General features: G+C 46.0%; 1 protein-coding gene across 14 annotated transcripts in view; it reads right to left on the bottom strand.

Annotated features, from left to right (window-relative positions):
- Positions 1 to 4,204: 4,204 nt before the first annotated feature.
- Positions 4,205 to 26,239, bottom strand: part of LOC135364561 (thyroid receptor-interacting protein 11-like) — a 66,127-nt gene continuing 44,092 nt past the window's right edge. For 8 of the 14 annotated variants that reach the window (XM_064592842.1, XM_064592843.1, XM_064592845.1 and 5 more), the window contains one exon: positions 4,205 to 4,498. The gene's annotated coding sequence lies outside the window, so the exon portion shown is untranslated. Of the gene's footprint in view, positions 4,499 to 5,458; positions 5,615 to 11,423; positions 11,544 to 13,710; positions 13,862 to 26,239 lie in introns of all 14 variants that reach the window. The other 6 variants (XM_064592835.1, XM_064592837.1, XM_064592838.1 and 3 more) reach the window with 6 other exon arrangements.

Below are 26,239 nucleotides of genomic sequence, written 5' to 3'. Positions count from 1 at the left end.
TTGGGAACTGCGAGGAAAGAATTGTGGAAACGCCTTGGGACGACTTTTAGTTTAATTTTGAATAGCTTTTGAAAAAGCCTTTCTCCCTTTGGATTTGGGAGCCGATTCTTCTCCAGGTTTCTTTGGGGCTGCTTTAATGCTTGACAGGAAACATGATCGATTATGAAATGACAGAACAGACCGGAATTGGTAGACCATCAGGCTGCTGCAACAGGAACGACGGGTGGTTCTGAGAGCTCCTGCAGGTGACTGTCATGTGCCCCGTTATCTGGGGCACATCTTTCAACGTCTTTGGGGCAGGTGGCTGTACTGGACCTACTCTTTAGGCTGGCAGACATATGAAAGTGTGAGTTTTCCACAGCTTTTGCTTCTTTTTTTCCCCAATAGTGGGGTCAAAAGGGGAGTTCAGTCTGACCAAAGCACGTGTGTGCATGGCACGTCCATCCTGTGTGTTCTCCATTCATAGAGCATTGCAGGGCCACGTGCTCGTCCCAAGATCGAGGACCTTGTGAGCAACCCCACAGTGAGGTTCGGTGGTGCTGTGCGGCTTTCTCGTGACTATCATTGGAAAGTCGACCTCAGAATACTTACCTGGGAGAAGATCTTCATCCTGAGGACAAATACACAGTACGTTTTCTAATTCTGCATTCCCTCATACATTGACCGACCATCTTCATGGACTGAACACTAGGCCCCAAACAGCAAAGGTGGACTTAGCGCCTTAAATTACGAACACTATGGTCAGAAATGTATTTTTTAGGTGACTTTGGTCTCCGCATGGAGAACGGACGGAGGACAAAAGTTAGGAGGATCTCACAGCCATCCAGGAAGAAGGTCCAGGGAAGAAGTCATGGGGAGCCTGAACTGGGGCAGCCGCCACGGGGATGGACACTGAGAGGTGGGGACGCACTGAGAGGTGCTGGGGAAGTAGAACCTAACAGACTTTTCCAAAACCCAGACTGAGACAGATTAGGGAGGGTCAGGAAACCACTGTGGGGGGGGGGCGGGGGGGGAACCAGCATTTAGGGGATCAAATAGGATACAAGAGCAAATATCACAAAGCACCCCACACTGTGAGGGCGAGCACCAGCTTGTGGTACTACTACTTTTTCTGTGAGAGGAGAGCACGGTGGGGGGAAAGGGCCGGCACTCTGGAGCCGGGGAATGGGCTTCCGATCCCAGCTCCACCACGTGTCTGCTGTGAGGCGCTGGAAGTCACTCACCTCCCCGGGCCAAGCGTTCCTCGTCTGCACAGTAGAGAAAGTGATAGCACCTCACGGGGTTGTGAGGATTCCTGAGGAAATACATACACGGGAGACTCTCCCAGCAGGACCTGCCCTAGTAAGCGCCGTGGCTGTGCCTTTATGACTTATGACACGGGACACAGACGTGGGGCCTGAGGTACACACACACCGTGAATCGACAGACCGCAAAGATTCCCCTGAACAAGCACAAGGCCCTGTGTAGAGAACAGGGAAGGAACCCGGACTTGCAGGAGCTGCAGTCCTATTGTCCTGGTTCTGCCACTAACCAGACCCGTCGCCTTTCCCGTCAATGAGCGTAGTTACATACACCTGTTCTTGCCCCCTAACAGAGCAGGTGAGGGACCAAATCAGGGAACAGCTACAAAAGGCCTTTGTTTCATATCACCATCACCCAGCCTTGCACATCCTCAAACCGTACCGAGGACACTGTCATGACGACCATAAAATCATCGTTATCAGACATGGATGGAACTGGAGGGTGTTATGCTGAGCGAAATCAGTCAATCAGAGAAAGACATGTATCGTATGACCTCACTGATACGAAGAATTCTTAATCTCAGGAAACAAACTCAGGGTTGCTGGAGTGGTGGGGGGTGGGAGGGATGGGGTGGCTGGGTGATAAGGCATTGGGGAGGGTATGTGCTATGGTGAGCGCTGTGAATTGTGTAAGACTGTTGCATCACAGATCTGTACGTCTGAAAGAAATAATACATTATATGTTAAAAAAAAAAAGAAGATAGCAGGAGGGGAAGAATGAAGGTGGGGAAATGGGAGGGGGAGATGAACCATGAGAGACTATGGACTCTGAAAAACAAACTGAGGGTTCTAGAGGAGAGCGAGGTGAGAGGATGGTGTAGCCTGGTGATGGATATTGGGGAAGGCACGTTCTGCACGGAGCACTGGGTGTGATGCACAAACAATGAATCACGGAACGCTACATCAAAAACTAATGGTGTAATGAATGGTGAGTAACATAACATAATAAAAAAGGAAACCTCTTCCTTATCGTCAATATGGCAGATGCAGGGGCTCTGGGTCTCACAATTCCACTGGCAGGGCTCTTCCACACGTGCTGAGGACATGTCTACAAGGACTTTTTTTTATCATAACCCCTGTTGCAACAGCAAAGGATGGGAAGCCAGGCACCTATCCTTCAGCGAGGCCCTGGGGACATCACGTATGTGGCTGAGGGTGGCAGCAGGTGCAAGCAGCTGGGGACAGGGGCGCGAGACAGGCAGTCACTGCATTCCTTCTGAATATATTTTTAACATTTTTGAACCAGGCGGGCACCTTCACGAATGAAACAATTCGGGAAAGAAGAAGGGGAATTTTCATTTACCTTTAATCTCCAGAAGGTGGTATCTACCCCAGCCCCAAGATTTAGAATTTGATAATGACATTCTGTCTTCCGTAGAAATGCCTTCAGCAGCTGGCTGATGCCATGGACTCGAGCAAAATATCCCGAGAGACAGAGACAAGCTATCGCTCAGTCAGGTTGGAAATCATCCCTGCAGAGCCCAGCCCAGGAGAAGAGCCAATGAGGACTCTTCTGCTCTTCTTTGGGGTCAGCGGTTTATCTGTGGACTTCATGGGAGAAAGAGTGACTTTCACATTCTCTTGTTTTTTGTTTTCGGTTATGTTAATCACCATATAGTGCTTCAGTAGTTTTTGATACAGCGTTCCATGATTCATGATTTGCGTGTAACACCCAGTTTTTTTTTTTTAAAAAGCTGTTTGAACTCAAGTAAGTACAATCTACTTGATGGTGGAATTAACCATCTTAAAAAAAAAAAAAGTCCCATAATTTTACATAAGAAAGACAAGGGTTTTACATGAAAAATCAGATCTAAATGTTCCTCTTGGAAATGTACTTTCTCTTGGTTAGGTGTAAGCCTCTCAAGACTCTGTGAAAACTCAACAATGCGAGATCATGACGAAAATAAGATTCTGGGGTCAGGAAATGGGGCAGATAAATGTCAAAGCAAAAAAAAAAAAAAAAAAAGAAAAGAAAAGCCGTATTTCCACCACGTTCCCTTCCTCTCCATCCTGTGTGGGTAAGAGCCCCTGTTTATAAAGTGGCCTCATAGACCGTCTGCGGGAGGGGAAGGCATGAGCAAACGTTGCCGAATAAATGGACTGGTTCAGCTGTGGGTTGGGGAGCTGGAGTGAAGGCGATGAGGAATAAAAGGGGGGAAAATGGAAAACAGTATCTGTTCTAAGTGGGGGAAATGGAAGATAATATCTGTTCTAAAGCCCTGTTGCTTAAAGTATAACTACTTTAAGAACAAAATTTCAGTAGCATTTAGAAACTTACTGCAATGTGACATAGGAATTCTACGTCTATTGATTCTCCTCATAAATAACTTGAGCTTCTATTTGATGTGTCTCTTGCATTTTATCTTTCTAGGAAATCATTTTTCATGTATGTTATAGAATATCGTCCACAACAGAGAGATTATTGGAACAAAACTTTAAAGATGCTCACCACATGTTGCCTGGGAAGCCCTCTCCTAGGGGGTCCGGTCTGGAGATGCCAGCCCATGCAGAGGAAGAAGGAAGGAAGGCCGGCTGACACCCTGCCTGGGGCGTCTAGCTCCCAGGGCCCCAACTTGGGTTCCCACCTCTGTAGCCCTGGTTAGGAAAGCTGCCTCAGGAGCCTGGGAGAGAGGATTTCAGGCCTCTTAGCCAGGCCTGGCCCCATCTCCCTGATGCCTGGGTTCACCCTCAGCTCCAAGTAAGGTCCATGTCCTTATTCTCAGGAACCACCACTTTGCACTTTCTTTCCATTTCTTACAGAATCTACCCATAGGCTCCATCTTTAGGGTGAGGATTCCCTGCATGCCCAAGGACTGTGGTCATTTGGTCACTTTCTCAATCTGACTAAGTCACCCTCCCATCTCAAATCCCTTCACTGCCTTGATAGAAAGGACTTCAGAGCCTAACAGTGTTACTATCATTTTACTAAGGTCAAGAAAGGAATTCCTTACTTGACCAGACAGTTCACTGTAAAAGATAATATAAATGGCTCTTAAACATATAAAAACGATCTTCAACTTCACCCCCCAAAATAAGAGGAATATAAAATAAAATGACGGGGGCACCCGGGTGGCTCAGTCGTTAAGCCTCTGCCTTTGGCTCAGGTCATGATCCCAGGGTCCTGGGTTCGAGCCCCACTTCGGGCTCCCTGCTCCTCGGGAAGCCTGCTTGTGTTCCATCTCTCACTGTGTCTCTCTCTGTCAAATAAAGAAAGAAAATCGGTAAAAAAAATTATACAGTAACATTACTGAAGACACCATCTTTCACATATCAGATTAACCACGATGAAAAGGTTTCTAATACACCGTGCTGGTGAGGATGTTGGGAAATGAGCACTTCCATTCGCCACTGGAGAGAATGAACACTGGAACTCCCTCTTTTGAAGAGTGAATCCCTAAAAGCTCATCTACCTCAAAAGGCCAACAGAGGCACGTCTGGTACTCCATTACAAATGTCGGCAGACTCAGCCATCCGTCTTGGTGCTCGCACACATGGCCCGTCACCGTCCCCACGGCAGCCATTTCTTCCCTTTCTTTACTCGTGCGCCTACCTCCTTCCCCAAGACCCTAGACAGCACAGAACCTCACCTCATCCCTCACCTAGAAAACCTGCCACCACTTATTCCCTCAGCAAACCCACGGGTGAGAGCCAGTCAGAGAACTCTGCTCGACCGGAAGTTCTGTGTCCATAGGAAAGGAGATCCAGGATCGTTCCGGAAAACTCACGAACGACTACCTAAGTATTTCCCCCGGCTCTGGATTAGGAACCGGTCCTTCCACACCCTTTAAGCAAGTCCTAGTGGGAAAACCAGGAACAAAGAAACACAACAGCCACAACCTAGAAAATGTTATAGTAGCCTTCACTTTCTGGTCTACACTATAACCTGGAAAATGCTATGGTAGCCTAAACTCTCCCCGGTCTACACTACAAGGAACCAAACTTTCAGTGTTCTAAACCAGGGAGCTGAAGCCCAGATTACCACTGAAGGGCTTCTGACAACCGTTGAGGGAACCAGCCTTAGGACAAGGAGAAGTACTGGAAGGACACTGCATCCCTAAAACCATGCGAAGCCCCTGTGGGCCTATAGCCTGCTCTGCCCCTCATCGGATAATGTGAATTAATAAATGCCCCTCATGTGAATTAATAAATGTCTTTACCATTTCAACCAAATGGAGGGGCAGCTGGGTGGCTCAGTCAGTTGAACGGCCAACTCTTGGTTTAGGCTCAGCTCAATTGTGTCCATATCAATTAGATCTATGGCAGAGAGTACATCCTCCGGTTCTTTCTTTTGTTGTGAATTCCTCCTTCTATTCCTTTTGCCCAGAGAAGAATGGAGGAACAAGAGAGCAACATAAAAAATATCAACCACGACGCAAGCAAATACACACTAGTCAAATCCGAAGAGGTCAGAAACCAAAAAAGAGAAGAAAAAAGAAATGTGGGGGGTGGCTGGGGGGTGGGAGAAGAGAGAATATTATCTCCCAGGTGGTCAAACCTCCATGAAATCCTGGGTGTATTTTGGCCTGTTTGTTAAAAGACACTAAATCCCAGAAGTGTAAAATCACCAAGGTTACATATATACAGACATAAAATTGAATGTAGCAGAAGGAAGCAAAACTGAAGACTATCTCTAAAAAATGGAAATGTAGAAAATGACAATCAAAAACGACTTAAAATGAAAGAGTTGATAAAATAAGAAACTAGTTGGGAAGAAAAAAAGAAAAGGAAAATTTTAAACTGCAAGATAAACGAATCATGAAATAACCTTTGAATTCAATTTACTGTTTTCCCCTAGTGCTGGAGTTTTGCACTCCTGTGGGCTCCTAAACTTCTTCCCCTGTTCTTCCAGCTGCTTTGCTCGGGGAGTGGCCTGCTGTGCTGACCCTCAGGTGTCTTGGCCTGGGGGGAGTTGTACCCCCCCTTGCAGGGGGGGGGGGGGGGGCGGGCTCAGTGTAAACTGCTTGTAGTTGCTCTATGTGATTCTATTCCCCGAAGGCTCTCTGGGCCACTTGAGAGGATGAAAAGAAAAATGGCCACGCCCCGATTTCAAAGCCCGGAGCGAAAAGATCGAGGTCCCCTCTCTTCAGTAAACTGTCAGGGATAAGCGGTCTTCAGTTTTGTGTGTGCCAAAGTCTGCAGGCTCCTGTGGTGAGGGCCTGCACCGATCCTCCTGGGAGAAGGCAGAGGGGCGCCGCCTTGTCTGCCCTGTGCAGGACCCGCATACAATAGCTGTCACCCAGATGAGCCGTGGTTCGTGGTTTATGGCAAACTGAGTTGAGAACCCCCCCTGCTCCCTGACCCTAACCAGTTTCCCCACTCCAGTGCCTGGGAACTCTGCCGGCTCAAGCACCCCTGTTCTTCCTGTGACCCCAGGGATCCTGAGGTCACACTGTCCCACCTTGGATGCTGCCCCACCTTGCCACCAGAGCACCTTTCAGGCAGGGCTATCTCTTAGCGGAGAAGATTTCTAAAGGTTCTGATTTTGCGCTCTGGGGCTGTATCACTTGCCTGTGGCCGGCTTACACAGGCTCCCTCTCCCCGCAGAGGATCTTCCCATATATCCCCGCAGATTCACTTCTCCGCACCTCTTACTTTGCAAAAAGTGGTCACTTGTCTATTAGTAGAATTCCAGCAATTCCTTCCTTACATCTCAGGTTGAATTCAGAGGTGTCCAGGATGATTTGATAGTTATCTAGCTACATTCAAGGGACCAGATGAAACGAGCTCCCCTACCGTGCCACCATCTTGCCTCCCTCCTTCGATCTCTTCCTTTTGTTTTGAAAGATTTATTTATTTTAGAGAGTGAGCGGGGGAAGGGGCAGAGGGAAAGAAAAATCCTGAAGCAAGCAGACTCCCCGCTGAGGAGTTACTGCAGGCCCTGAGGAGAAAGAGAGAGAGAGAAAGAGGGACAGAAGGTATATATGAACAAATCATAGCTGAGAACTTTCCTAATCTGGGGAAGGATACAGGCATACAAGTTCAAGAGGTAGAGAGAACCCGTTTCCAAATCAATAAAAATATATCAGCACCCTGACATACAGTAGCGAAGCTTGCAAATTTCAGAAATAAAGAGAAAATCCGGAAAGCATCTCAAGACAAGAGGTTCCTGACCTAGACGGGTAGGAACATTAGGCTGGCAGCAGACCTATCCACAGAGATCTGGGAGGCCAGAAAGGGCTGACATCATCTATTCAGGGTACTAAATGAGAAAAACATACAGCCAAGAATACTTTCTCCAGCAAGGCTGTCATTCAGAATGGAAGGAGAGCTAAAGGGCTTCCTGGACAAATAGAAACTGAAAGACTATGGGACCACTAAACGAGCCCTGCAAGAAATACTAAAGGGGGGGACGCTTGGGTGGCTCAGTCGGCTAAGCATCTGCCTTCAGATCAGGTCATGATCCCAGGGTCCTGGGATCGAGCCCCGCACTGGGCTCCCTGCTCCGCGGGAAGCCTGCTTCTTCCTCTCCTACTCCCCCTGCTTGTGTTCCCTCTCTCGCTGTGTCTCTCTCTGTCAAATAAATAAAATCTTAAAAAAAAAAAAAAGAAAGAAAGAAATACTAAAAGGGATCCTCTATGCCAAGAGAGAGCCCAAAAGTAACACTGGACCAGAAAGAAAAAGATCTACAGAAACAGGGACTATACAGGTAATACAACGGTACTAAACTCATCTCTCTCAATAGTTACTCGGAATCTAAATGGGCTAAATGCTCCAATCAAAAGACACAGGGTAGGGGCGCCTGGGGGGCTCAGATGGTTAAGCGTCTGGCTTCGGCTCAGGTCATGATCCCAGGGTCCTGGGATCGAGCCCCGCATCGGGCTCCTGGCTCAGCGGGGAGCCTGCTTCTCCCCCTCTCCCTCTGCCTCTCTCCCTGCTCATGCTCTCTCTCGCTCTCTCTCTCTCTCCCTGTATCTCTGTGTCTCAAATGAATAAATAAAATCTTCAAAAAAAAAGTCATCATTTAAAAAAAAAAAAAAGACACAGGGTATCCGACTGCATAAAAAAGCAAGACCCATCCATATGCTATCTACAAGAGACTCATTGTAGAACTAAAGACACCTCCAGATCGAAAGTGAGGGGGTAGAGATCCATTGATCACGCGAATGGACCTCAAAAGAAAGCTGGGGTAGCAATCCTCCTATCAGACAAATTAGATTTTAAACCAAAGACTGTATTAGGGGATGAAGAAGGATGCTATATCATACTTCAAGGGCCTACCCAACGAGAAGATCTAACAATTATAAATATATATGCTCCTAACTTGAGCAGCCAATTACATAAACCAATTAAGAACCAAATGAAGGAAACACGACGAGAATCATACAATAACTGTAGGGGACTTCAACACCCCACTCCCAGCAATGCACAGATCATCTAAGCAGATGATCAACAAGGAAACAAGGGCTCTGAATGACACACTGGACCAGATGGACTTCACAGGTACATCACAGCATGCCATCCTAAAGCAACAGAATACACATTCTTCTACAGGGCACATGGAACATTCTCCAGAAGAGATCCCATACCGGGGCACAAATCAGGTCTCAACCGATACCAAAAGATTGGGATTATTCCCTGCCTCTTTTCAGACCACTATGCTTTGAAACAGGAACTCAGTCACAACAGGAAATAGGGAAGGAACTCAAACACTCGGAGGCTAAAGAGCATCCTACGAAAGAATGAATGCATCAACCAGGAAATCAAAGAAGAATTAAAGATTTCATGGAAATGAATGAAACTGAAAACACAGCCGTTCAAAACCTTTGGGATCCAGCAAAGGCGGTCCTAAGAGGAAAGTACATAGCAATACAAGCTTTCCTCAAAAAATCAGAAAGTCTCCAATACACAAGCTAACCTTACGCCCAAAGGAGCCGGAGAATGAACAGCAACTAAAGCCGAAACCAAGCAGGAGAAGAGAAATTATAGAGATTAGAGCAGAAAACAATGAAATAGAAACCAGAAGAACAGTAGAACAATCAATGAAACCAGGAGCCGGTTCTTTGAAATTATTAATAAGCTTGATGAACCTCAAGCCACACTTATCCAAAAGAAAGGGGAAAGGACCCAAAATAATAATGTCATGAATGAAAGAGGAGAGATCACAACCAACACCAAAGAAACACAAACCATCTTAAGAACACACACAGCAACTATAGGACAACAAATGAGGTCACCTGAAAGAAATGGATGCGTTCCTGGAAACTTGTAAGCCACCAAAACTGAATCAGGAAGAAATACAAAACCTGAACAGACCCATAACCAGCAAGGAAACTGAAGCAGTGATCAAAAAATCTACCAACACACAAGAGTCCAGGGCCACATGGCTTCCCAGGGGCATTCCACCAAACATTCAAAGAAAAACTAATACCTATTCTTCTGAGGCTGTTTCAAAAAACAGAAATGGAAGGAAAACTTCCAAACTTGTTCTCTAAGGCCAGCATGACCTTGATCCCAAAAACAGACAAAGACCCCATGGATGCAAAAATTCTCAGCACAATACTAGCGCATAGGATCCAACAGCACATTAAAAGGAGTATTCACCGTGACGAAGTGGGATTTATTCCTGGGCTCTAAGGGTGGTTCCACATTCGCAAATCAAATCAATGTGATACTTCACATTAATAAAAGAAAGGTCAAGATCCGTATGATCCTCTCAACGGATGCAGAAAAAGCACCGGACAAAATGCAGCATCCTTTCTTGATTAAAACTCTCCACAGTATAGGGGTAGAGGGGATATACCTCAATAACATAAAACCCATCTATGAAAAGCCCACAGCGAATATCATTCTCAATGGGGAAACACGGAGACCTTTTCCTCTAAGGTCAGGAACATGACAGGGAGGCCCACTCTCACCGCAGTTCTTCAACTAGAGAAGTCCTAGCCTCAGCAATCAGAAAACAACAAAAAAGAAATCAAAGGCATCCGACTGAGCAAAGAAGTCAAACTCTCACTCTTTGCAGATGACATGATACTTTATGTGGAAAACCCAAAACACCACCCCAAAATTGCTAGAACTCATACAAGAATTCAGCAGGATATAAAATCAATGCACAGAAATGAGTTGCATTTCCATACACTAACAATGAGACAGAAGAACGAGAAATGAAGGAATCGATCCCATTTACAAATGCACTGAAACCCATAAGATACCTAAGAATAAACCTAACCAAAGACGTAAAGGATCTGTACTCCAAAAACTACACAACACTTAGCAAAGAAATTGAGGAAGACACAAAGAAATGAAACAACGTTCCATGCTCATGGATTGGAAAAACACTGTTAAAATGTCTACACAGAGTAATCGAACCATTCGATGAGATCCCCATCAAAATACCATCAACTTTTTTCACAGACTGTAACAAATCATCCTAAAATGTGTATGGAACCAGAGAAGACCCCGAATGGCCAGAGGAATGTTGATAACGAAAACCAAAGCTAGTGGCATCACAATGCCAGACTTCAAGCTAGAGTACAAAGCTGTAATCATCAAGACAGTATGGTTCTGGCACAAAAACAGACACATGGATCAACGGAACAGAAGACAGAACCCAGAAATGGACCCTCAACTCTATGGTCAACTAATCTTCGACAAAGCAGGAAAGAATATCCAGTGGAAAAAGGACAGTCTCTTCAATAAATGGTACTGGGAAAACTGGACAGCCACATGTAGAAGAATAAAACGGGACCATTTTTTGGCACCATACACAAAGATAAACTCAAGATGGATGGAAGACCTTACTGTGAGACAGGAATCCATCAAAATCCTAGAGGAGAACACAGGCAGGAAGTTCTTCGACCTCAACCGCAGCGACTACTTGCTACATACATCTACAAAGGCGAGGGAGCAAAAGCAAAAATGAACTATTGCAACTTCATCAAGAGAAAAAGCTTCTGCACAGCAAAGGAAAAGGTCCGCAAAACTAAAAGGCAACCTACGGAATGGGAGAAGATATTTGCAAATGTCTTATCAGATGAATGGATAAAGAAGATGTGGTATATATATATATGTGTGTGTGTGTATGTGTGTGTATATATATACACATATATATATGTGTGTATATATACACACACATACACACAATGGACTATTACCCAGCCAACAGACAAGATGAATACTTACCATTTACATGCACACGGATGGAACTGGAGGGTATTATGCTGAGCGAAATAAGTCAATCCGAGAAAGTCAAATATCAAATGGTTTCACTCATATGTGCAATATAAGAAACAGGGCAGAGGACTGTAGGGGAAGGGAAGGAAAACAGAATGGGAAGTCATCAGCGATGGAGAAAAACCGTAAGAGACTCTTAACTCTAGCAAACAAACGGGAGGGTTGCTGGAGGGGTGGTGGGTGGGGGGATGGAGTAATTCGGTGATGGGCACTAAGGAGGGCATGTGATGTGATGAGCACTGGGTGTTATATGAAACTGACAAACTACTGAACACGACATCTGAATCTAATGATGTACTGTAAGTTGGCTAATTGAATTTACATTAAAAAAAGTAATAAATAAACCAAATGGAGTTGGTCTTCTGTTACACCCTGAAATGTCCTAAGTGGTATTCTGAGCGCATCAGTTCATTTCCATTTGCTTGATGAGTAAGCTGAAAGGGGTAGGGGGTGTGGGGGGGGGTGTGCACGCTCGTGTGTGTGTGTGTATGTGTATGTGATGTCACCCAGCTGGGTTCTGAGCTCCCAGAAGCAGACAGATAATATATCTTCTCTTCATATCCACTGACAAGGCTTACCGCTGCCTGGACTACAGTAGGTGCTAATCCTGTACAAACACGCCCCCCGCCATCTCCCACGTCCATATTCCCACATCCACAGACACCCATAAGGAAGCACATACCTACTGCTGCTCAAGGCAGCAGCTCAACACAGAAACACACCAAGTACTCACTAAGGGACACAACTTGCTACAGCCCAGACTGTCAAGGAAAACTGACCCACAGAGTTTTACAAGGCTGAACAGGCTGCGTTGTCTAAAACAGTGCTTTTCAAACAGTGGATTGTGACCCATCCGTGTCATAAAATCAGTGTAATAGTTTGCAAATCCCCGTCTTAGAAAATGCAGTCAGCTAGAGTAAACTAGAAAAAATCAGTATGCGTTACATACTGTACGAGTTAAAGACTGTTTCTGTGAAGTTGTTGAAGTGTGTGTTTGGGGTATAAGTGCCATGAAAAATCTGTTCTCTACACCAACAAAAAAAATAGACCCTTAAACACCGAGAGCAAACTGATGGTTGCCAGACGGAAAGGGGGGGGGCGAAATTGGTCAAAGGAATTCAGAGTTACAAGCTTCCACTTATATAAATAACTCACAAAGATGAAAAGTACAACATCCGGAATATAGTCCAAGAATATTGTCATAACAACTGTACCGTGACAGATGGTGACTATACTTAATCGTGGTGAGTGCTGAGTAATGAACAAACTTGTCGAATCACGATGCTGCACACCTGAAACTGACATAACATTGTACAGATCAACGAAACTTCCATAATGAAAAGAGAAAAAACTGTGTTCTCACTGTGGGTGGTTGGATGAGCACTGTCCTCACAGCCTTCATCTGGTGCCATCCAGTGGTAAAAGCCCTATCTGCAGTCGAGAAAGAACCACAGACCCGGGAGAAGAGTCCGCAAACATGGATGTCTGGTTGGAAGGGGCCTTCCAAATGACCTGGTCGACCCTGACATGCAGGGCAAGCACCCTTCAACAACACCGAGCTACTGCCTGAGCACGCCCCACCACGGAGGCACTCGCTCCCCCGCTGAGCAGCTCTACCTGCTGAAAAGCTGACCAAGCCGCCTTCCTCTAGGAGCTCCTCCCTGTCCTTCCTACTGCCCTCTCCTGGATGACAAGGAGCAGCTTCTGTGCTCGCCCTCAGTTTAACACTCTTGATCCAGTCAAGCAATACTTGTTGAGTGTCTGCTAAGTGCCAGGCACTGGGGATACAGTGGGGAACCCGGGAAGACACAGCGACAGAGACACAGAGAAGTCAGAGCTTATGCCAGATGAAGGACAACAGCATGGGGGCAGGAAGCGCCTCGGAATGTTCCAGTAGCAGAAGGTATACAGGGAGGTTGAAGAACAGCAGAGAAACAGGTGAAAGCTCAGAGATTTCTGGGCTGTATGTGTTTTCATTTCTCTCTGTTTTATAATTTTTCTAAACTAACCATAGGCCATATTTCATTCTAAGACACCATCAATTGTAAGACTGAAAAAAGAAAAAAGAAACACTGCCAGTTAGTCCATGTCTTTCTTATTGCTTACAATTCTCATTTCATGTTTATGAAAAAGCCCTTTTAGACTTTTGGGACAGAACAAAAGGGAAAGGATGAGTGACATGAGTTGGTCAAGTCTTCCCTTTCAGGAGATCTGTGAGTTGCCACACAACACTGACCTTCGAGCCGCCAAGGGCACTGGCGAGGCTGAGTTTCTGAAGAGATCGCCATCACCGGCTCTGAGATTGCTTTCCAAGCTCCCGACCCTCCAGGTGTAGGCTGTGTTCCTCTGTCTTTCTTGATCTCGTCAGAAGGTCTCAACGGATGGTTCTGGAATAGCAATCGGGATTTGCGCTCCTTCTTCAAATGGCCCTTAAATGGTACGTGGACCGAAGCAGCCAGGGGCTGCAGGTGCAGCGGTCCAGCCACGCCACGAGGAAGACCGAGCACGTCCACGTGCACAGATAATGACAACTCCAACATGGTGCACAGTGACTGCAGGACACATCAAGAGTGAATCTGGGCGCCTGGGTGGCGCAGTCTGTTGGGCAACCGAGTCCTGGCTGAGGCTCAGGTTGTGATCTCAGAGTCTTGACATGGAGCCCCACGTCTGGCTCCGCACTGGGCGTGCAGCCTGCTTGGGATCTTTCTCTCTCCCCTCCCCTCCCCTCCCTACCACCGTTCACATGTGTTCTCGCTCTCAAAAAGTTAAACAAATAAATAGATAAAATAAAACCCAAAGAATGAAAGATCTCTTTATTTATTTTTTCTTTATTGTGCTATGCTGGTCACCATACAGTACATCGGTTAGTTTTTCATGTAGTTGTTCCATGATTCATTGTTTGCGTATAACACCCAGGGCTCCATGCAATACGTGCCCTCCTTAATACCCATCACCGGGCTAACGCATCGCCCCACATCCCTCCCCTCTAACACCCTCTGTTTGCTTCTCAGAGTCCATAGTCTCTCATGGTTAGTCTCCCCCTCCGATCTCGCCCCCTTCATTTTTCCCTTCCTTCTCCTAAAGTCGTCCACGCAATTCCTTATGTTCCACAAGTAAGTAAAACCATATGATAAGTGACTTTCTCTGCTTGACTTAAGATGTCATATTTAGGGGCGCCTGGGTGGCTTAGTCGTTAAGTGTCTGCCTTCGACTCAGGTCATGATCCCAGGGTCCTGGGATCGAGGCCCGCGTCGGGCTCCCCGCTCAGCGGGAAGCCTGCTTCTCCCTCTCCCACTCCCCCTGCTTGTGTTCCCGCTCTCACTGTCTCTGTCAAAATAAAGAAATAAAATCTTTAAAGAAGGAAAAAAAAGATCCCATATTTAGAAAGACCTTTTCTCAGGGTTTATTCAATCCAGTGTTCCCTGCAATTTTCACTTCTTTTTAGTACCCAGGTCTGACGTGCTACCTAATATTTTCTTCTAACACACCCTGTAATAAATACCTATTAAAATGTAAAACTTCTATCTGGGTGCCACCTCAAGTCATCTCCCATTCCTCCCGTGGGAAACACTGATCTGCTGCAGCCACCAGTTCATTCAAGAAGCACTGACTGACTTGGCCCCTTCGGCAGGAGCGTCCCCTGCAACGGTGGGAACTTGCTAGGAAAGGTGTGACATGCCCTCCACCGGATATTTCTCCATCAGAGGGAATGGGAAGGGGCCCTCCCCGCTCTTCCAGCCAGTGAGGGTCCAGGCTGGGGCTGCTTCATTTCACTTCTCATCAACACTCATGAGTGCTGGCTACAATGCCAGGCATTATTCCACACGCTGGACAAACAGGAACACGTACAGCCCTCAGAAGCACCCTCTGTGGAAGGCACCGCTTACAGACAGAGGTCGAGGTTGTTTCCTCAAGCTGTGCAACCTCGGAGGAAACTTAATTCCATTGCTTTGCAAACCTACTTACCCACTTGGACTTCCATCCCTCCCCCAACACTTCAGTTGCTGATATGGTGTCGGTGTGTATGTGTGTCTGCTTCTGTAGGGATACACAGTGCATGTAGATAGATAGATAGATAGATAGATAGATAGATAGATAGATAGATAGATAGATAGATATGCGGTGCCCTGTATGTACATATATATGTACCTACAATGTATATATCTGCAATTGCAAGACTCAATCCAATACTCTCAGCATCGGTTTTCAAGTTGGGAATTTTAACTGCATGCTGCATACGGGCCTTGAAGATATGCTCTACCTCTCATTTTTAATTTTATTGTTGTTCTTTTACGTCCTCTAGTCTCAGTTTTGGGTTCCTATTTCCTGTTGCGTTTATTCTTGCTTATAAATGGAAGGCAGGAAGCAAAGTCTTACGCGCAACAGACTTTGTACCTACACAGACTTTGAGTTTGTTTCCCTTCTTGTGAGCGCTGTTGCTTTCCTCAGCAGATCCGCAAGGCCTTAAGTGTTTAATCACCTAAGAAAAACAAAACAAAAACAAAAGACAAAAAAACACGAAAAACAGGGGTGCCTAGGCGGCTCAGGCGTTTAAGTGTCTGACGCTTGATTCGGCTCAGGTCATGACCTCAGGTTCCTGAGATCGAACCCCGTGTTCAGGCTCCACGCTCAGTGCAGATTCTGCTTGTCCCTCTCCCCCTGCCCCCCTCCACTCTGTCTCGCTCTCTCAAATAAATAAATAAATAAATAAATAAATAAATAAATAAATAAATAAATAAAATCTTAAAACAAAAAAACAAAAAACAACACTGGGCCTCAATTGACTAAGACTCACAGGCTATCATTTCCTCCCAAAGGAAGCTACTGCTATTGCTTTCTGGCTTCATCGAATTGCCAGTTACTTCACAAGGATCAATAGGATCTAAAATCTACTGTCTCTACTGCAAGGAGTCCCTGAACACTGGGCAAGACATGAACGGAAAAGGAACCAACATTGACCAGAGGGTGAATAAGGAGGAGAAGCCAATCAGAAATTTCCCACGGTACAATGTCTCATATCTGACTTAAACAAAAAAGAAAAAAGAAAAAAACAGTTAATAAAGAATACACTAATAAGATACCATGGATCTGAATAATGCTAAAGTACTTTTGGAAAAAATAAAACATTTAAGAACACGTATTCTGAATATTTTCTCCCAGTCTGTCTTGCCTCTTCGTTCTCTTAGTGTATCTATTTTTCCTTTCTAATTAGAACTTTTTGTGTTCTGCATACAAAACATTTGTCTACCTCAAGGTTGTCAAGACATTTTCCCATGTTTTCATACAAAAGTTTTACGGTTCTAGCTTTTTCCTTTTTTAAGATTTATTTATTTGAGAGAGAGCGCGCCCAGGGGGGAGCAGGAGAGGGAAAGAATCTCAAGCTGACTCCTCGCTTAGCGTGGAGCCTGACACAGGGTTCACACGGAGCTCAATCTCATGACCCCGAGATCATGACCTCAGCCAAAATCAAGAGTCGGACTCAAGCGACTGAGCCACCCAGGCGCCGCTGGTTCTCGCTTTCATATTTAGGCTTATGATTCATCCCAAATTAATGTGTGTATGTCAGAATGAGGGAGGGGTCAAGGTCCGTTTTCTTTCCGCCTGAATGTCCAGGTCACACAGAATTATTCATTAAAAAGACTTCCCTTTCCACCACTGAACTGACTGGACACTCTGGGCAAAAATCAGTCGACAGTACTTGCGTTTGGTCTATTTTTTGGACTCTCTGCTCTGCTCATTGATCTCTCTTTGTGTCAAAGACTTGGATTACTGTGGCTTTGCTCTAAGTCTTAAAATTAAGCAAGAAGAAGCAGTGTAAGTTCATCAACTGTGTTCTTCTTTTGAAGACTTTTTTGGCTATTCCAGACCCTTTGCATTTCCATATACATTTTAGAATCAACTTGTTCATTTCTTCTAAAAAACATGGCTAGGATTTAACTGGGATTGCACTGTTTGCATGAATCAAGGCGTGGAGAACAGAAATCTCCAGGACATCAAATCTTCCCCGATGTATGAACAAAACAGAGCTCCCATTTATTTCAGTCTTCTTGAATTCCTCTCAACAAAGTTTTTTACTTTTCTGTGTAAAGGTGTTTCATGTCTTTCATGAGACTTATTCCCAGCCAGTTTGGGGTTGTTTTGGTTGTTGTTTTTGTTGTGTAAGTAGGCTCCACACCCAGCATGGAGCCCAGTGCAGGGCTTGAACTCACAACCCTGAGTTTAAGACCTGAGCTGAGATCAAAACACAGATGATTCATCAACTGGGCCAGCCAGTCACCCCAACCAGTTTACGTGCTTTGATGCTACTCTAAGTATTTAAAATTTTTATTTTCCTATACATGTATTTTTAAAATACATCTGTATGACAAAGAATTCCTATTCAGAATATATAATAAACTCCAATAAGTCAAAACCAAAAACAACATTAACAACAAAAACGGGCAGAAGACTTGAACGTTCGACAGGTCACAAAAGATGTCGGAATGCCCAAGAAACACACGAAAAGGTGCCTAAGATCATGCTTCACCAGGGAAATGCAATGTGAAACCATAATGAGATGCTATTTCACCCTCACTGACAACACAGAATGTTCACGAGGATGCTGAGCAACTGGAGTGTTACTGTATTGCTGGTGGGAAGTGTAAACTGATAAACCACTTTGGAAATTAGTCTAGCAGTTCAATATATCCCTTCGCTGTGACTAAGCAATTCCACTAAGCAATTTCAAGAGAAATTTAAGACTGCTCTAAGAATGTTTATTGTAGCCTATTCACAATGACCAAAAAATTGGATACAACAACATGCCTGATCATCAGATGAACAGATGAAAAAATTGTGGTATATGCACACTACATACAAAGGACCACACCATTTTACACTCACAAAGACTCTCTCCTTAAGCAAACGCTAGCCTGACTCCTCTGAGCCCTCTTCTCAAAGGGGCCTCAACCTTGGCTTATCATATGCAGACTCGCCCAAACACTAACATACTTCCTAACAACAGCTCAAGACCCCACCCCTAGGGTGACTCCAGTCACCCTTAGTCCCTACTGAGAAAACTCAAGGCATCCATGGTTTGTTCAGCCAACAATGAAAAGTCTGGCCTCTGTCTCCCAGTGAGTAAATCCAGGGGGTTTCACGTTTCCCACTTTTTGTAATCTTTTACTTCTCTGATTTAATTCACCTCTGGCATGACTCCCTCATCCTCTCTTTATAATGCCCTCGGTGGGGTGCCTGGGTGGCTCAGTTGTTCAGCCTCCGCCTTTGGCTCACGTCACGATCCCAGGGTCCTGGGATTGAGCCCCACATCGGGCTCCCTGCAGAGCAGGGAGCCTGCTTCTCCCTCCTCCCACTCCCCCTGCTTGTGTTCCCTCTCTAGCTGTCTCTCTCTCTGTGTCAAAAAATAAATAAAATCTTTAAAACATAAAATACCCTCTGTACAAATCAAGGTTGAGTTTCATTCAAGCTGGACTCTTTTCCTGACTACAATAGTCATTGCTGATTAAAATCTGTCCTTACCACTTAAAGTAGTAGGATCTGGCTTTGTGTATCTTGGATAAGTGCACACAACATGGATAAATCGCAAAGAACACACTGAGTGAAAGAAGACAAAACGATACATACTGCTTGATTCCATTTACACGACGTACAAGAAAAGGCAATTATACTCTATCATAGATCCTGAAATCAGAAAATGACCACTGGAGGTAAGGAGATTAACTAGAAAGACATACAAAGGAAACTTCTGGAGTTTCAGATACAGTTTTCGGGGATGGTGCACAGATATACAGTTGGCCCTTGATCAACCCAGGGGTTAGGGGCGCTGACCCCTGTGCAGTCCGAAATTGTCATTTAACTTTTACTCCCCAAAAACTTCCCTGCTAATTGCCTACTGACGACCAGAAGCGTTACTGATAACATAAACGGTTGATTAACATAGATTTTGTATGTTACATTTATTATACATTGTATTCCTTCAATAAAGTACACTAAAGAACATATTCAGAAAATCATACAGAAAATATGTTTACAGTACTGTATTCTATTTATCGAAAAATCTGCCTATAAGTGGACCCATGCAATTCCAACCCATGTTGTTCAAGAGTCAACTGTATACATTTCTTAATGCTCATCAAGCTGAACAATGAGACCTGAGCATTTTATTTTACAAATTATCTCCTTTTCTCCCCTGCCGTCCCACCTCTGTCACTGAAGAATACCTGGGGAGATTCTTGTCTTTGTTTCTTTTTTTAAATAGGCAACACACCCAGCACGGAGCCCAATGTGGAGCTTGAACTCACAACCCTGAGATCGAGACCTGAGCTGAGATCAACAGTCAGATGTTCAACCTGACTGAACCACCCAGGCACCCCTACCTGGGGAAATTCTAAAGGAAAGAAAAAAAGATGAGAGATGGAGCTGACCCACCAAGTTCCCCTTTCTTTCTTTCTTTTTTTTTTTTTTTTTAAAGATTTTATTTATTTACTTGACAGAGAGAGAGAGACAGCTAGAGAGGGAACACAGCAGGGGCAGTGGGAGAGGGAGAAGCAGGCTTCCCGCTGAGCAGGGAGCCCGATGCGGGGCTCGATCCCAGGACCCTGGGATCACGACCTGAGCCGAAAGCAGAGGCTTAACAACAGAGCCACCCAGGTGCCCCAATCCGAGTTCCCCTTTCAATATCCACTTACGCCTGCTTCCTTACGAAGAGGGCCCCAATTTTGTTCGAGGTATTAATCTGCCCTGTGAGAAATTCTCCCCCCCGCCACGTCCCTGCAGCTAGGGGTAGGGCCACATGACGACTTCCAGCCAATGACACGTATGTTGAAGTCTACATGGCAGGACTACCTAAAAAGCTATTGCTTTCACAGGCTTAGACACATGTTTTTTGTCAGGGTCCCTTTCTTTTCTTCCTTCCTAGAGTACAGCTGCTCAAATGAACTAAGAAAAGGGTGCTATTCAGCGGTACAAACCTATTCTTACTCTAGAAGCAAGCTATAGGCGCTCTCAATCAATTCACAACTAAGTTATATCGCAAGGCAAAATGTTCAGGCATCAAAAGGAAAAAAGCAATTCCAACTGGAAGTGAAGAACGATATACCCATGTCTGTGTCAAAGTATATATAAAAATTTAGCATTTAAGGGCTCTTTCAAATCCATGGGGGATACAGACCATCACTAGATGGTGTAGGGACAAAAGTGCTACCTTGTAACATACAAAATAATAAAGACAGATGAATGGTCTAAGCAACAGAAGCCCAAACCCTAAAAGTGCTAAAAGAAAATGCAGCGATTGAAAATGGTCTTTTGAAGCACTATCCAAAGCCACAAGCTATAAAGTTAGACTATGAGATTGGGCACCACAGAGATTCAGAATGAAATGTATCCTGAAATGTATGGTACAAGCGAAACCGAAAGACAATCGTTTGGGAGAAAATACTGCAACGAGTACAGAGGCAAAGGACTACTATCCGACCTATAAAAAGTTCCTACAAATCAATAAGAAAAATATAAATACCCAAACAAAAAGACAACAACCCAGCAGGAAAATGATAACGAGCGAGGATTCATGTAAAAAAGTATCCGTGAAAAAAGTATCAGTGACAGGGACCAACTAAAATTGCTCAGTATTACAGGTGATTATAAAAATATAAATGTAAGGGGCACTTGGCTGGCTCAATCGGTTAAGCATCTGACTCTTGATCTGGGCTCAGATCATGGTCTTAGGGTTGTGGGATCCAGCCCCATTCAGGCTCTGCACTCAGTGGGCAATCGGCTTGAGATTCTCTCTCTCCGTCTCCGTCTGCCCTTCCCCCGTGTTCGCTCTCAAATAAATCTTTAGAAATATGTTTGTATGTGTATAAATACATAGAGCTACATCTATAAATTCAAATATATATAAAATAAATACGTATTTAAATTTAAATATAAAACATACATTTATAGATAGAGAGAGAGATAAAAATTGAAAACAGGCATTATTTTTCCCCTGCCACTTGACAAAAAATTTAAAAGACTGAGAAATACTCTGTGATTAGCATCTCATTTACCATGGGTGAGAACCAAAAATGACATAACCACTCCTGAGGATCATTCTGCAGAAGTTTTTACCCTGAAATCTATCTCGAGGGAAAACTCAAACACACATGCAAAGATGTTCATCACAGCCCTATCTTAATAGCAAAATCATAGCCACCCAAATAACAAACAGAATCGTCACGTAAAGTACAACCCCACTGTGGAAAAACATTCAGACATTAAAAAACTGTAGGCATGAAAACCTGTAGGCACACTATATTCAAATGAGGCTGAGTGGGGGATATGTATTCACTTTTGTCATTTAAAAAGTTAACCCTGAAGGGGCACCTTGCTGGCTCAGTTGGAAGAGCATGTGACTCTTGATCTGGGTGTTATGAGCTCTAGCCCCAAGTTAGGTACAGAGAGATCCCTTAAAAATAAAACCTTAAAAAAAATTAACCATAAAAGAAAAATAATTCGTATTCTAGATCTGAGACCACTGTTTTTCACAGATCTTTTCAAAAATTAATTTGTTCCCTTTTGGAAAAAATGGGGGGGAGGCAGCGCAAATCCAGTAAAGCCATTATTTATTCGACTTTCTTGATGGGCAAATTTGGCAGCTAATTTATCCTTACCAGAATATTCTCATCCGCAAGTGACATGTCTTCTCTGGGGAGGAAAAGCAGCAGCCCCCACCTTCAGAATATTTCAGATCAAAATCCCAGCCCTGCACTCTGGACAGAGCCGGGAAGATGCCATCAGTGAGCTGCAAGGCCTAGGCCCTCCAGAAAATGCTGCCTCTCCCAAGAGGTGATCCTCTGACCCACTTGCACGTCGAGGGCGACGTTTTTCGACGCGGCTGACATCAGAGAAACTTCTGCAATTCTCACAATACCATTTCCGTCTTACAGCCCCTGGCCTGGTTTCTAAAACACACAGACCACTCAAAACCAGGGAAACAGAACATGGGAATTGGGAGCCCTCATCAGGAAAGAGAACCATGAGCATCTCCATTCAGTTCCTCATCACTCGGCCGGCTCAGAAATACTTACTAGGGGTCTACAAGGCTCATGGCACTGAGACACACATGGTCCCTCTCGGCACCGCTATTCCCACGGGGCAGACAAACATTAAACGAGATGTCTGCGGAGCAACGGGACTGACTGCCCCAGAGGAGATGCACAGAGAACAGATAAGGGGCTGGACCTTGTCGAGGGTGTCAGGGGCCTCCGGAGGGAGCCGCATCTCACACGAGCCAGAAGGCTGGGCACCTTCTTGGACTCATCGGCCTCACCCACATCCCATCTGTCAGTACATCCCATCAGCTCTCCCTTCAACACGTACCCAGAATCTGGATCGATTCTCAGCACTTCCACCCCTACCATCCTGATCCAAGCCAGCAGCATCTCTGACTTGGAATATTCCAGGAGCCTACTAACTCATCGCCCTGCTTCCCCCCTCGCTGTTCTCAACAGAGAAGCTGAACTCATCCCATTAAAACCCAAGTCAGGTCACCTCATTCTTCAGTTCAAAATCCCCCAGTGGCCACCATCCCAGGTCCCTAACACCCTATCTGCTACTCTTCCCCTTCTCCCTCACTCTGGCCTTGTCATTCCTGGAACAAGTCAGGCCAGCTCCCTCCACGGAGGGCTTCCTACTCGCCCTTCTCTCTGCCTGGGACACTGTTCCCACAGACATGCACAGGGCCCACTCCCTCAACCTCCTGCAAGGCTTTCCCCACTCTTGTCCTCAGGGGGCCGTCCCTGGCCATCCCAGCTCAGAGGACAACCCCTTCCAACGCTCCTACAGCATCCAGGACCCCTGATGTGCCAGATTCCTTGCCTCTGTGTTTCCTGGCTGCTTCTCTCCCTGGAAGAAAGGCTTCCTAACAGCTCCACCGAGGTCTGTCTGGGTCACATCGGGAAGCGCACAAGAACCGAGCCTCTGGCAACTGAGAAGGCGTTCAATAAAGAATGTGCAGTGACTGCTGCAGTCATCTGAGGGAAGATGAGAGCTCGTGAGGCAAGGCGGGTGGGGGAAAGAGCATCTTGGGCAGAGGGAGCAGCCGAGCCGCCCCAAGGCCGGCGGGCACAGGGCACATTGGAAGGAATGACCGGATCGAGTACAGCAGGGAAGGCGAGCGGGAAGCAAGACTGGAGAAGAAGGACGGAGCAGCCGTGCACACACAGAAGGAACGTTTGGGTCTATCTCGAACGGCAACAAGAAGCCAGGAAACTAGGCAGTGACATGAACGAATGGGCCTTCCACAAACCTCTGGCTTCAGGGGGAGATAGGGATTTGGAGGCGGTAGAAGCGCCTGGAAGCTCAGTAAGCAGACTAGAACCATGGCGCAGACCACAAATGACCTTAACTCGGAATGAGAGGGCAAAAGCAGAGGTGGAGAAAAGGAGGTAGATTCCAGAGATGTTTAGCAGATAAAATCACAGGTCTGGGAGAATGATCACACAAGGGGGTAAGGAAGTAAAAGCAGAGTTCCAAGAGGACTCCTCCCTTTTGCACGTGGGAACTGAAGGACACAGTGGCCCGATTCACGGAGTTGGGGGGGGCTGGGGGTGGCGAGGAGGAGAATACAGGAAGGGGATCTTGAGAAGTTTTGGAAAGAATGGATTTGCCATAATTCAGAGACATTGATATACAGATTTCCAGTTGGCAGCGGGAGACCCAGGGAACCGTGAGAGGATCAGGAAAAGCAAAGTGAGTCGCCACACAGTACAGATTCTCACCTTGTGGCTGATGGGGAATCAAAAGGTTTCAAGGAACGCAGTAACAGGAGAAGATGTGGGATTCCAAGAAGATCACCCTGGCCAGAGCAGGAGCACGTGGATGGGAGAGGGAGCTGGATGAGAAGCAGGCAGAACAAGAGGGACCTGCTGCAACAGAGCAGGTAGGAGAAGGGACCGGAGCCAGGGCTGTGGCCACAGGGAAGGAAAGGGGAACAGACCTGCTCTTTGTCAGCAGTGCATCTCCCACGGGGCTCCTGGGGACCGTCCGAAAACCCGGAGCACGTCAGCTCCCCCACTTGACCCCTTGGTCCTCGCACGAGTCATTCTCTGACAACCTCCCCAGAATTCTCTCTTGCTCCCCGCTCCCTGGCCCAATGTCAGGTGCCGATGACACAGCCCTGGGCTTCCACGGCCAGGCTAGTTTCTTCTGCCCTGCAAACACCTATTTGTCTTTTGAAGGCTTCCCCCCTCCACTGGCAAAGAAGCAAGAGCAGTGCTGACATCGAGGAGGCGGCCTGGCACCATGAGCCGGGCTGCACGGCTGGTCGCCGCGGGCCTGGCGCTCCAGGAGACGCCACGTGCTTCTCCGGTTGCACGCAAATGACCTCGCAGAACAGCAGCTTGAGGTGCCGTGGCCCCGGTGATGAAGGGACACCAAAGAGGACCCCTTGCTCTTTTGTCCAAACAGACAAAAACCAGCTTGTCGTGCCCACCCCCAAATGCCAATCCTCCTCTCTCCCGCCTGATACCAGCGAGTGTCTTCCTTGTGAATGACACCGTCCGTCACGCTCTTCACACCTCCTTCTAGAAAACACTGATGGAGCTACCCGATCCCAGAACTGTCTCGCCTCGCCTCGCCTCAGCACCCAGACCAGAGCACACCCCTGCTTCCTTGAACACTCCCAAAAACATCCGCCCAAAGCCCAAATCCTGTAAGTTCTTTCTAACACCCTCTTTCTTACGGATCAGCCCCACAGTCCCCATGACGTGGGTTCCCCCTCAGGATGAGTAACGAAGCCACTGTGTTTAACGACAGCTGTGCTTCCAGTGGCCTTTGTGGAGGATGCTGACCACCGTCACGGGAGGAAGGGATGGTTCCCTTTCCTGGAGGGAATCCTAGGTGTCCTGGGAGGCTAACTGGCTTTCTTAGTGCGATTTTAGGGGCTTTATGGCTGTAACCTAGGGCAGCAGGAACCAGCCTAACCCACAGCTAGGACATAGCTGGAACCAAATAATATTCAGAATGGAGGGAAATCAAGGGGCGCCTCGGTGGCCCAGTTGGTTCAGCGTCCGACTCCTGATTTCACATCAGGTCATGATCTGAGGGTGCCGAGACTGAGCTCCAAGTTGGGTTCCACACTCAGTGTGGATTCTGCTGGAGATTCTTTCCCCCCCCCTTTCCCTCCTCTTCTGGCCCCACGCCAGGGGCATGCACTCTCTCTCTCTCTCTCTCTAAGATAAAGAAGTAAATAAAATCTGTATTTAAATAAATAAATAATGGAGGGAAAGCAAAAGAAGTAAGAATTATTTATGGAAGGCTTCACTCTGTGTCAGACCCGGTGCTAACTGCCTTGGATCTATTGCTCATTTAATCCTTACATCCCAAAGGTGGGCTACCATTTTTATCCCCATTCCAAACACAGGACTGAGGCACAAAGTGATCTGCCCACGATTCACGCAAGGAATCTCTACGTTATTAATCACATGACTTTCTGACAAAGTTTAAGGGTTTAACACACTACAGTGAAGATGCACATCACGGTATCACAGAACTTGGAAGGACAGAGCCCTGCAAAATGTCCTCAAACGTTAACTTATGGATTCTCCCAATCTTCTTGCATGTTGTTCAGATAAAGGAAAGCCCGGTGCTAAAAAGGCTTTCATGAAATGCAACCAGATGACAAATATACGTGGTCTTTAGAGCCCCGGGCCCATCCCAGAAGACTCTGACTCAGTGAGTGTAGAGGAGGACGTGAACATCTCTGTTTTCTTTAAATAGCCCCACAG

Source organism: Mirounga angustirostris, unplaced genomic scaffold (assembly GCF_029215605.1).
Source record: "Mirounga angustirostris isolate CCGP_5_RB_7025 unplaced genomic scaffold, mMirAng1.0.hap1 SCAF_5, whole genome shotgun sequence".
Lineage (NCBI taxonomy): Eukaryota > Metazoa > Chordata > Mammalia > Carnivora > Phocidae > Mirounga > Mirounga angustirostris.
The sequence above is the reverse complement of the archived record's forward strand: the minus strand, read 5'-3'. Positions and strand labels throughout refer to the sequence as shown.